Source organism: Nannospalax galili, unplaced genomic scaffold (assembly GCF_000622305.1).
Source record: "Nannospalax galili isolate Female #2095 unplaced genomic scaffold, S.galili_v1.0 scaffold391, whole genome shotgun sequence".
Taxonomy (NCBI): Eukaryota; Metazoa; Chordata; class Mammalia; order Rodentia; family Spalacidae; genus Nannospalax; species Nannospalax galili.
Window position 1 is genome coordinate 845,007 of NW_008329323.1, and position 13,223 is coordinate 858,229.

Here is a 13,223-nt window from a genome sequence, read left to right on the forward strand (position 1 = left end):
GAGAGCAGCTAAGGAGATATTAGCAAGGCCAGTCCTAGCTGACTTGGGGCTGAGCCTGTACAGGTCAGTCTCCGATAATCAGTCTCCAGGTGCATGTCTTTCTCTTAGTAGTTCTGCTTGGATCTTATACAATTACATATCATAAATGAAACTGTTCCCAGGTACATGCCTTTGTCTTAGACGTTCTGCTTGGCTACTGCTGATGTGAGTACATGTGATTAATGAAACTGTGATTATTGAAACTGCATGGTTCAAAGGAACTTGTGGTTTTGTGCTATATTTCTATAGTATATTTTTTTTCTGCTTTGAGACAAGGTATAAAAACATTGTTATCCTGCAATAAAGCACCTGCATGGTCATCAGCCTGCAGGGCCTCCTGATCCCAGCTGTTTCTGTGTCTGTGTCTTTTTACCTTAATCCCCTACCCTTCCCACAGAGGTTTTAGGATCCCCGAAGATGGACTGCTGCAAGTACTCTTAACCACTGAACTCTCTCTCTAGCCCTCAGAAGATACTTTCAAATATCCCATCATATTCAATGGAGTTTAAAATTGTATAACATTTTCTTTATAAAATTTATTATTGTCAATTTGAAATTGATTTTTGTCACATACAATTTATTTCATGCTGATGCTGCTCTACTTCTATTGTAAGTTTTCCTTTGCTCACCATAACAGGCATACCATACTGATGTGGGCGGTTTTCTGTTCACAGGTAAGACCATACCATTTATCCAAGATGTAATGATTCTTCTAATAAACCTTTTGGGTTTGATAATGGTCATGGTAATTCCTGTTTGAATGCAATTTCCATGCATTTTTCTAACTTTATTCATACTTGTTTTAAATAAATTAATGACTAGGTGCTAGAGAGATATAATGTTTTTATGGAGGACACATTTTGGGTGGCTCACAATCTCCTTTAACTCCAGCTCTCAGGGTTTCTAATACCTGATCTCTGCAGTCACCTGCATTCAGGTGAACATATATACAACTTTTTAATTTAAAAAAATTTACTTATTTTTATGTGTATGAGTATTGTGCCTCCATGTTTGTAAATACACACATGTTTGTAAATGCACCCATGTCTGGCCATGTTTGTAAATGCACCCACAGAGGCCAGAAGAGGGTGTTGGATTTCCCTGGAACAGTTCTGACCTGGAACTCGATATGTAGACCAAGCTGGCCTTGAACTCACAGATATCTACCTGCTTCTGCCTCTTGAGTACTGGGATTAAAGCTATGCACCACCACACTCAGCCACATACACATAATTTAAAAAATATTTACTAGCTAGGGAGGCACCATGATTAAAAAGGAGGCTTCCAGGGTGACACGTCCATTGTGCTTTGAATGTGTGATTTCCTCCAATGTGGGAAACTCAAATGCATAATTTCTGGTATTTGGGGACAGCATTTCTGCTCTCCCCTATTGGAAAAGTTAAATAAATAAATTGATTCAATGTAAGTGGGTTTGCCATTGTTTAGTAGTGCTGAAAAATGAATATATTTCTGTTTCTTATTATTGTAATCTCACCAGCAAGGCTCTAGTAATGTAAGAGGAAATAATTCATGAGCACAAACTAGTTTATTTTATAGAGGATGACAATTTTGTTCATCATGATTAAGATTATGTTTAAAATTTGAGGCACATATCCAGGATGTTATTCTAGTTACTGAGAATGACCTAGTTTTGCAGGTGTGCTTCTTATAAGCCATGGTTTTTCTATGAGTTCAGCTTCAATTGTATGGACCTACTTTTCCTTTTTCACTTTCTGTCTACTCAGTATTTCATAAACTATATTGAACTCTGTTCTCCATCAGTGCTGATACTTAGCTTCCCAAGAGATTATATTCCAATAAATCATTATAAAGGAAAAATATAAATGTGTATTTAATACATCCAAACTAGTGATCATAACCCTTAGCTTACACTGTTACAATGCTTCAATCACTTACATTAGTGTAAAGTTAGTTAAACACCTAACTATGTATATTTTATAATAAACTATTGACTGTGTATAATCTGTATAGTACCAGTTTTGTACATGTGAACACATCATCTGCACAGCAGTCACTACTACTGCCCATAATCATCAGAAAGTGCAATTCAGCATATTGCAACCCAGCATAAGATCAAGCTTTCTCACTATAATTATAATTTAAAAATACACATATGCTAAGTCAGATAAAAAATCAGTCATGTTAGTGGGAATACATAAATCCATTCACATAGATGGCTTATACTCTCTATATCCTTTATGATTATAAAGACAAAAATATGTTAGAATGAGTTCTTAGTATAAGCCTAGTGATGGTCAGAGATAGCACCATTTCAAGCAACTGTGTGTTTCTCAGAAAACATGCATTAGATGGTCTCTTTCAGTTATCCTTCACATGCCAGCATGGTAGATGAGAAATGTTCAGAAGTTTGCAGAAGAGTTATTGTCAATACTCCTATGAGGAAACACAATTACAATGCTATGTTGATAATTCAGTGAGAAAACTGAGGTTGTGAACTAACACTGGAAAAATATTTATGAGATGCTAATGAGGCTAGGGTTGAAAAACACTTTTAGAACACTTGTCCAGCATGCTTAGTCTTGGCTTTGATCACCGCCACTGCCAAAAAATAAGAACAAAATACAAATATTAAAATGAAGATTGTTAATGAAATAAATTTTGTAGATATGATTTACTGAGGAGCAAATGTACTTCATTTGTCTTTCATCAGATAACTTCCATTTGCATATTATAGCACAAACTTATTACACAAAGTAGTATCAAGTGGTAACAAACTGTCATTTCTTTTCTGGATGTCTCCTTTAATTCTTTAATAGGCCTTTAGAAATCTTACTATATTGTTCATAACAGACTAGGCAAGAGAATTACAAAAACAAACAAAAAAGCAATGTATAAAAAAAGTTTGAATGTTGAAAGTAGAAAGTCATTTTAATTCTTGAGAATTAGTATGAGGGGAAAGAATTTTCATATATATATTGTCCATTTGTAGCTGATCTTTGAGAACTCTGTTCATTTTATTAGTTTATTTGGTTGTCTGATTTCTTGGTATTTAGGGTTTTTAGTTGTTTACATATTCTACATATTAATCCTCTCCCAGCTATGTGGCTAACAAATAATTTTTTTTCCTGGTCTGTAGGCTGTATTTTCACTCAATTGTTTCTTCTGCTGTGCAGCACGTTTTTACTTCATGTAAAATGTCAGTACTTGACATTGTTTCCCAAGTGTTTGGAATCTTCAGAATGTTCTCATCTGTGGCAAATTTTAAGTGGTTCCTCAGTTTTTTCCTCTAACTCTTCTCAAGTTTCAGGTCTTAAAGTGTTTATCCAGTTATAATTTCATTCTTCTAAATGAATTCTAAAAGAATGTCACTGGAATTTTGATGCAGAGTATGTGGAATCTATAGATTGCTTTCATAATCACACTCACTTTTACATTAGTTCTGTCAACCCGTAAGTATAAGAAATCTTTACATCTTCTGGTGTTGTCTTTAAATTTTTCATAGCAGTTCTCTTTCACTTCCTTGGTTATGTTTATTCCAGAGTTTCATCATTCCTAAGTGTTTTCTAGTGGAGTTTTTAGGGTTTCTTTGCTATTGGTCATATTGTCTGTAAATAGAGAAATTTTTATTCTTCCTTTCCTATTTCTATTCACTTTATTTCTGTCTCTTTATAGTTGCTCTGCCTAAGTGTCACATACCAGATTGAATTTACAGTGGAAAAACTGGACACCATTGTGTTGTTCTTGTGAATTTGGTGGAAATTCTTAGAATGATTCTACATTTAGTAAAACGTTGAATAAAGGTTTGTTCTAGATTGCCTTTATTATGCTGAGGTATGTTCCCTCTATTTCTACATTTTTAAGGGATTTTACCACGAAGAGATAATTGGATTTTTACCTTGTGATTTCTGTCCTTCATTCCACTTAGGTGATATATTACCTTTTTTTTTTTTAATGTTGAACCATCCTTACATTATTGGGATGAAGCCAACATTATCATGATGAATGATATTTTTTAATGTATTGTTAAATTCTCTTTTCAGTATTATATTGATAATTTTACATCTATCTTCATGAAGATTGACCTGTAATTTTCTTTTTCTTTATTCTTGAATCTTTATCCAGTTTTTAAGTCAGGGTAATACTGGCTTTGTAAATAGGATCCCTTTCATTTTGTTTTGTGAAATAGTTTGAGCAGCATTTGGGCTAATACTTCTTTAAAGACTCAGAGAATTTAGCAATGAATCTGTCTGCATCTGGCTTCCCTTCCCTATTGGAAGTATTTATATTATGGTCTCAGTGTTGTTCTTTGTTATAGATGTGCTTAAGTTGTTTACCTTGTTTGGCTTAATTTGGTAGGTCATACCTATCTAGAAATTCTAATTCACTGGACTATAAATCTTTAAGGTACTTCCTAATGATTTTCTGAATTTTGTGGGTATCTGTTTTTCTTTCTCCTTTCCACCTCTAGTTTTATTAATTTACATGTCCTTTCTCTTTTGGATAGTTTGGCTAAGGGTGTGTTGAATTTGTTTAACTCTTCATAACACTAACTCTGTTGCATTGATACTTAGTATTTAGCTTATTTGTTCCTTCCCATTTCTTTAGTTAAAATTTTTTATTGCATTGTGTGTGTGTGTGTGTGTGTGTGTGTGTGTGTGTGTGTGTGTACACACATAATAGAGGGGGCCTCTATACACATACTACAGGGTGCACCTCTATAGGTCTGTTGTGTGAAAAACTTCCTAGGGAGATACAATCTCCCTCCCTCCCTCCTACCAAAGTCTAACTTGGTGAACCAATGTGTTTTTATTGGGATATTAACAGGAGTGTGGCAAGAAATTACTTTCAGGAGCAGGGATGACTCAAAAGCAGCATTATCACAGAAAAGCCCACCCCACACTGGTAACAACTAATGAATCTTATGACTACTACAACCTTGGGTTGCTAGGCCTGCTAAGCCTTCTCACTGGCCCTAGATACAAGTCTTAGGTATGCAAGTAACGTGGGGTGTCCTTAACTCCAGGTTTTGTTCACAAAATATAACAAGACTCAGATATTTGAGTAGTATGGCATTTTTGTTATGAACAGACTCACCACTGACATCACACTGTCTAGATGATGTCACTAGATTCAAAGATTGTATATTATTTGTATGGTGTTTTGTCAGACATGCTGAGTGCACAATGCCCAAGAGACACCACTCTTCCACTTCCAACTCTAAATTTCCTGGGCTTATGCAAGCCTTTCACCTCCCATCATCACAGGGCTCTCGCCCTGACTTCCCATTCTTGGCCTCCCATGATCCTCTCTGTCCATTTGAAGGCATCTGTCTCTCCCCCATGACTGATAGTTCTTTAAACATCTAGAATCTGGGGTGAGAGGGCACTACTATATCCTGAAGGAGAGACTGTAAGCTGCTACTCATGAATGGCTCCTGAGTCCTCTCCTGCTGACAGTAAACACAATCCTTCCTGGTTAACTTCTTAGAGTGATCTAGGGATATGTATGAGGAAGGACACAGCAGAGATAAACACAGCTTCAGTTCAAGAGGCCTCTTTGCCTGACCTCTCTCTCTCTCTCTCTTTCTCCATATATATATATATATACATATATATATGTATGTATATGTATCTCCTTTGCATTTTCATATTGGCTGCTGCCTGGAAGGCATCCTGGGTAAAGAGGGACCAGGAGGATGAGATTACTAAGACAGAACTGGAGCTTTGGTAGTCCCCTGTTCTAGCATTCATATTTATGGCTAGAGAGAAACTCCCAGCTTGGGAAGCTACCAGAAAATGATTTATGCCAGTTCCAAGGTTGCCATCTAGAAGAAGCTGATAGAGTAAGCATGAATTACAAGCTAACTGCTACAAGGAGGTCAAGGACCTCTACACCCTGGCAGAAAAACTAGGTGGCAGTGCTGTCATCTCTCCATAGGGAAAGCCTTTGTGAGCCACCCCCAACCCCCCAGCCTAGAGCATCTTAGAGCAACTCTTCACCCTAGTTGCCAAACATCCATCCCTACTCCCCAGGATGATCCTCTTCCCTCCATCCTGATGGTCTCGCCTTTCAAGACTGCTTTTGGTCTTATGATCACTTGGGATGAAGCAGTCCAATTTCCTCCCCATATACCCAGTTTCAAGGAAGGAGAGCTGCATTTCTTTTTTTTTCTTTTTTTTTTTTTTAACTGATACTCCTGCTTCCCATCTGTCCCACCAGTCCCATGCTGCCAACTTCTAACCAAAATAGTGACTTTGCTTCTCTGTTCTAGTTGTGTGTGTAAATGGGATATTGTGGAAATGACCCTCCATGCGCCAGTTGGTTGCTCTCCCTTTTCCTTTAATCTTGCCCATTCATGGAAACAGGACCAGGAAGGGACCTTCAATTTAAAAGGACACTTTTAGTGAGCACAATGACATTACTTAATCTTTTTGTGAGTATGTCTAATGCAAGGCTTGAAAAGAGAAAACCACATGATATTATGTGCCTCTTCATTCAGTCTGGGGCAATGTGCACTTTTTTTTTTGTTAACATGGATAGATTTCAAAAGGCGGTTGGAGAGATGGCTCAATGAGTAAAGGTGCTTGCTTCCAAGTCTGACAACCCGAGTTCAATCCCTGGAACCCACATGGTGGAAGGTGAGAAACAACTCCTTCACGCAGTCCTCTGCTTGGTACGTGTGTATCACACACACACAATATGTAAAAACAACTATTTCAAAAGGCCCACAGATCTCAGGACAAGAGAATGAACAGTATAACTTAGACTACACACATAAGATTAGTAATTTTATGAAAGAAATTTATTATCATGTTAATTCCACAAACAAGTTTCATCATGGAATTTCCATTTATGCACATACTTTGATCATATTCACCCCTCTATTATGCAGTTCCTCCCTTTATGGCTCCTTCCCTCTTCCTCTCTCTTTCCTTATCTTTTTCCCTTTCTGAGGCAGGGTTCACTGTGTAGCCCTGATTGGCTTGGAACTCGCCGTGTAGACCAGGCTCATCTTGATCTCACAGAGCTCCACCTGCCTCTGCCTTCCGAGTACTGGGATTAAAAGTGTGCGCCAACATACCCAGCCTTCGTGTCTTTATTTTTGCCCTTATGAGCAAAAACATGGTATTTATCTGAATCTGGCTTATTTCATTTAAAATCATCTCTGAGTCATTTAAATTCATTTTCCTTTAAATGACATGTTTGTTACAGTTGAGTGAAATTTATTAGAACCCACCACTTTAATGTACGTATCTAAAAGAAAGTAATCTGTGCTATCATTTTAAAACCTGGATTTACTTAGTTACACAAGAATGAGTTACATCTTCATTCTGAATAAATAAAATTCTCAGCTGTTCTGGATAACTTTAGTTGTCAACTTGACATGCCTACGAAGTGGAAATCTCAATCGGGGAACCTCCTCTATCAGATCGGCCTGTGTTGGAAGAGGCATTTGTTCGATTGTTGAGTGATGTGGAAGGGTCTAGGCCACTGTGGGTGGTGTCACCCCTGGGTTATATAAGAAAGGAGGCTGAGCAAGAGCCAAGAGAGCAAGCCAGTAAACAACATTCTCCCATAAGCTGTGCTTCAGTTCCTGCATCTAGGTTGCTGCCATTACTTCCCTCAATGATGGGCTATGATTGGGACCTGTAAGCCTAAAACAAACCCCTTTTTCCCAAAGTTGGTTTTGGTCAGTGTTTTACCACAGTATAGAAAGCCAACTAAGATATGAACTTCAGAATATTGTCTTAGAGGGCTCATCATGAAGCCATGATTAGCCTGGAACCTCACATGTAGACGAGGGTGGCCTTGAATTTAGCAATTCTCTTACCTCTACCTGCTGAGTGCTGAAATTACCAAGTTCAGCTCAAATAGGTTTTTTTTTTTTTTTTTTTTTTTTTTTTTTAATGTGTGTGTGTGTGGTATTGTAATGACTAGAGCAACTCCATTTTGTACAAAGTAGCCACCTTAGACTTTAAAAATCAGAGAAGGTCTGAACTTAGTCCTAGTAAGTCACTTCCTCCCAAAAGTTTTCCTTTTAGAAATAGCTGAACACAGAGAGGAATATTGCCACCCAGACACTGCAGCTATGTTTCTTGCCCACCCAAGAGAAAATAACCTAAACAATATCCTATCTTTCTTGGTAATCTGTTCAAATAATAATAATCAGAAAGCCCCTTACTGTCAAGGTCTCTATACATCTAAGAAAATGACTAGCGGGGCTGGAGAGATGGCTCACTGGTTAAGAACACTGGCTGTTCTTGCAGAAGACCTGGGTGTGAATCCCAGCATCCACATGGCAGTTAACAATTGTCCATAACTCCAGTCCCAGGGGATCCGACAGCTTCTTCTGACCTCTGTGGGCATTGCACGATGTGGGTGCACTTACCGACATGCAGACAATACATGGATACGCATAAAAAAATTAAATTAAAAAATGACTAGCAATTGCTTGTTTTAGCTCCTGTAAACTTGCTTATTGCTGTATTTAAGGGTCAGTGTGACCCCACTGTCCTTGCAACTGCCAATACCACAGGAATGAAGCAGCTTGTGGTTTCTGCCTTTAAAAGACCCCATTCCCCCACCCCAGCTTTGCAGCAGTCTCCCTTATCTGACCTCTGGAGACTGTCTGCCAGCTGTAGCACTAATAAAAATTTGGCTAATTAATATCTGAATTGGGTCTGGTGGTCTTTTCCCAGTCATTTTGAAACCTGTAACAATATGTGTATGCCATGGAACAGGTATGGAGGTCAGAAAATAACCTTGGGTGTTGGTCTTTACCTTCCTCCTTGTTTGAAACAGGGTCTCTTGTAGTTTACCACTGCATATGCTGGCTCAGGAGCTCCTGATAATTCTCCCGTTTCTGTTTCTGCTTCCCATCTCTCCACAGGAACACTGGGTAAACAGACACAAGATACTGCAACTTGCTTTGCATCATTTCTGGAGACTCAAACTCAGGAACACACATTGCAGAGCAAGTGCTTTACCTACTGAGTGATCCCCACAGCCAACTCAAATAGCATTTTTAAAAATTAATTATTATTTATCTTTTTGAGACAGGGTCTCCCTGTAGCCCCAGCTGGTTTGGAACTTGCTATGGAGACCTAGCTGGTCTCAATCTTAAAGATGTGACTGCCTCTTAAAAACCAGTGGCATGTAAACATATGAGGCAACTCTTCAATATCTAATACTGAACTGCTAAAGATATTTTAAAATTTATGTGTGTTTTGCCTACATGTATGTAAGTGCACCACATGTGTGCAATGCCCACAGAGGTCAGAAGAGGGCATCATATTCCCTGGACCTGGAGTTAGGGACAGGTTTTAGCCACCTAGGTCCTCTTGAAGAGCAGTAAGTGCTCTTAACCTCTGAGCCATCTTTCCAGTCCTGCAAACTATTTTTAAAATATACCACAAAAATATTTCCAAATAATAGGAAAATTATAACCTATCTGTGGCTCACCTTAATTGCTATTTCGGAAGTTCATCTTTTTAAATATCATACTTTTTAGTTACTGTTTCAAAAGGAAAAATCATGATTAACTTTAATGTTATTCCATTCATCAAAAACCCAGAATAAGTCAGATGTGGTAGTACATGCCTTTAATCTGAGCACTTGAGAGGCAGGGGCAGGTGGATCTCTGGGAGATCATGGCCAGCCTGGTCTGCATATTGAGTTCCAGGTCAGCTGGGGCTACAGGAAAACCCTGTCTCAAAGAACAACAACAAAAAAAAACCAGAGTAAGTTAGCAATGTATGAATGACCAAAATCCTTCCTCAAGTTGATAGAACTCTAGGGCTTTGGCATATACTTTCCATCATTTGTCTATACAGGAAAAAAAAATTAGATGAAAATATGTTACAATGTTGAAAGGATGGTACAAAGTAATAGAAAGACACCTGTAATCCAAAAATAATGAGAAGTACCATGAGAGTCTCATGTCTAAAATTTAAAACACCCATGACATATATAGGAAAACATTCAACCACTACAGAACTAATCACTATGGCTCTATGTTATAGACAGAGAATCATGGTCAGTCCCACCAGGAAGGCCTGTCTACAGTCCTCACTGTCCACTCTTCATTTGAATACTAGGTGACAGAGTGCTGAAGGCATACTGGATATAGACAGAGAAGAAAAAAAAATCAATGACATCTTCATTCACCAACATTAATTTTCCAGGCAAGTAAGGGACTCACAGCATTTTTACCTACAGAAGCCAAGTTCAAGAGGGTTTCCAGTATCACATGCCAGTACAGCCTTTTTGGAAAAATACAGCAAAGCCCACTCTGCCATGGTGTAGTGCTCAGATACAGCTGCAGTAGTCAGTGACTCTTAGAATAATATACAAATGAAATGCAGACACAGCACTGGAAATAGTCACCACCTAAGTTGACATAATGTTTTGTTCTCCAAATATTCACTTTCTGTCATGTTCACTGCTCTCCATTAATAATTAAAACTCCCAGGCTGGTGAAATGGCTCAACAGGTAAGGTCTGCAGTCAACTCTGAAGAACTGAGTTCAATCCCTGGGACCCACACAGTGGAAGGAAAGAACCAAGTTCCATAAGTTATTTTATGACTTCCACATAGACACTGTGGAATTTTATAAATTTTTATAAAATTTAATAATGTGTTCAAAAAGTAATTAGACTCTTGCTGGGTGTGATGGCACAGGCCTTCAGTCCCAGCACTCAAGAGGCAGAGGCAGGTAGATCTATATGAAACTGAGGTCATTCTGGTCTACATTGCAAGCAAGTGCCAGGTCAACTGGGGCTACAGAGGGACTATGTCTCAAAAAGACCAAAAAAAGGGCCAGGTATGGTGGCACACACCTTTAATCCCAGCACTTGGGAGGCAGAGGCAGGCAGTTCTCTGTGAGTTTGAGGCCAGCCTGGTCTCCATAGCGAATCCAGGCCAGCTGGGGCTACAGGGAGACTCTGTCTCAAAAAGACAAAAAAAAAAAAAAAAAAAAGAATTACACTCTCATACAGCCCTAATGATGCTAGTTTGAAACTATTTGGTAAAGTAGTAAGAGGACATGAGCACATGAGCACCTGTTATCATGTTGATCCCAACAATTACTCAAAGAGAGTAACTCAGAAACTACACTGGCTCTACAGTACTTCACATAACAAACTAGTTCAACCTAGAACCTACAAGAGTACTGTGAGCTAGAGGCTGAGGAAATGGCTCAACAGCACTTGCTGCAGAAGAAAAGTTAAGATACTCAGAATCTATGTAAATTCCTTGTGGGCATGAGAGCTACATTAATTTCAGCTACAAAAGATGACGTGGGCTCCTTTGAGCTTGATCAAAGGAGATTCCCACTTCAGGCCTCCAACTCGTGCAATCACACACATGTAGGCAGAAATATAGGTGTGCACACACACATATTACAACACACACACACACACACACACACACACCATGAAAAGAAGACCCAGGAAAAACAATATCATCTTTCCTATGATTTTATCTTAGAAATACTTGGAGAAAAATGTTGTCCACTTCTGAGATCTGTGAATTAATGGTATAGATGCCATCACTCTAACTGAAAAGCAAGGCCTGCTGTCCAGAAAGTTTGTGCCAACAATATGCTAATTGTTTAACTCATGTTCTCTCTCCAAATTCTTAAATAGTTTTTAACATTTTCAAGAGAATGAGCCAAACCAATGGGTACCCAAAGTTATTCTGGAACAGGATTTAGTACTGAGTTAATCTGACTGATAATATATAACTCTTCTAGGCAAAAATGTTTACCTTGGTAACAGCACATATCTTACCATAAGCAATTTATAGAGTCAATGCAATTCCCATCAAAATTCCAATGGCATTCTCCACACAAATAGGAAAAAAAAATCTAAACTTCATTTGGAATCACAAAAGCCATCAGATTTTTTTTTTCAGTCCTACCTAAATAAAAAGTGTAATGTCAGAGGTATTACATACCTGATTTCAAGTTAAATGGCAGAGCAGTAATAAAAACAGCATGGCACTGGCATAAAATGGACACATAAATCAATGGAACAGAACAGCAGATCCAGACATAATCCCACAAAGCTATGGCTACCTGATTTTAGACCAAGATGCCCAAAATACTCATTGGGGAAAAGACAGCCTCTTTAACTAATGGCACTGAGTAAACTATATTCACATTCAGAAAAAGAAACTACACCCTTATTCCTCACCCTGCATAAAAAAACTGCAAACACATCAAAGATCTTAGCATAATACCTGAAACTGAAAATAGAAAGTCAAAATACTGTTGTTTGCAGACAATGTGAACAGATAACTAAGAGGCCCTCAAGACTCCACCAGAAAACTCTTAGAAGTGATAAAAGCTTTCAACCATGTCAGAATAGAAAAGCTGGCAAAATTAGAAGCTTTCTGTCTTAAAAGCAATAATAGCAATCAAGGAAACAATCACATTCAAAATAGAAACACGAGGGCTGGATAGATGGCTCAACAGGAAAGGGCACTTGCTCTACTGAAAAGGACATGAAACCAGTTCCCAGCATCCACATTAGGTGGCTCCCAACTGTCTGTAACTCCAGCACCTGGGGATCCAGAGGCATCAGGCCTCTGGTCGCTATAAGCACCTGCACACCCTTGCACAACTCCACATACAAAACACATAATAAAAAAATTAAAATAAGGGGCTGGACTGCTCTTGTAGAGCTAACAATCGTCCATAACTCCAGTTCCATGGATCCGACTTTCACCTCTGACCTTCAATGGCACTGCACAACATGGGTGTACTTACACACATGCTGGCAATGCACTCATACACACAAAATAAAAATATTTAATTAAAATAAATCTTAAAAAAATAGATACATGAAGAAAAGCAAGGAGAAAACACTGGAATAAACCTAAACAAAGAAATGAGAAGTTTAAAACACTGAAGGAAAAAGTTCAAGATGCACTACAGTATGGAAAGACCTCGCATGCTTATGGACTGACAAAATCAATTTTGTGAAAATTTACGTCCAAAAGCAATCTATGATATCCATGCAGTCTATGTCAAAATTCACATGACATTTTTCACAGAAATAGAAAAAAAAATCCTAAAGGTCATATGGAAGCAAGAAAAAGCATGGATAATCAAAGCAACTGTGAACAAAACATCAGGTTCCTGGCACAAATACAGACATGTCAATAAATGAAACAGAATAGATGAACCAGTTGTAAAACTG

General features: G+C 38.2%; 1 pseudogene; it reads left to right on the forward strand.

Moving 5' to 3' along the window:
- Positions 1 to 1,280: 1,280 nt before the first annotated feature.
- Positions 1,281 to 1,429, forward strand: LOC115070905 (annotated as a pseudogene).
- Positions 1,430 to 13,223: the final 11,794 nt, after the last annotated feature.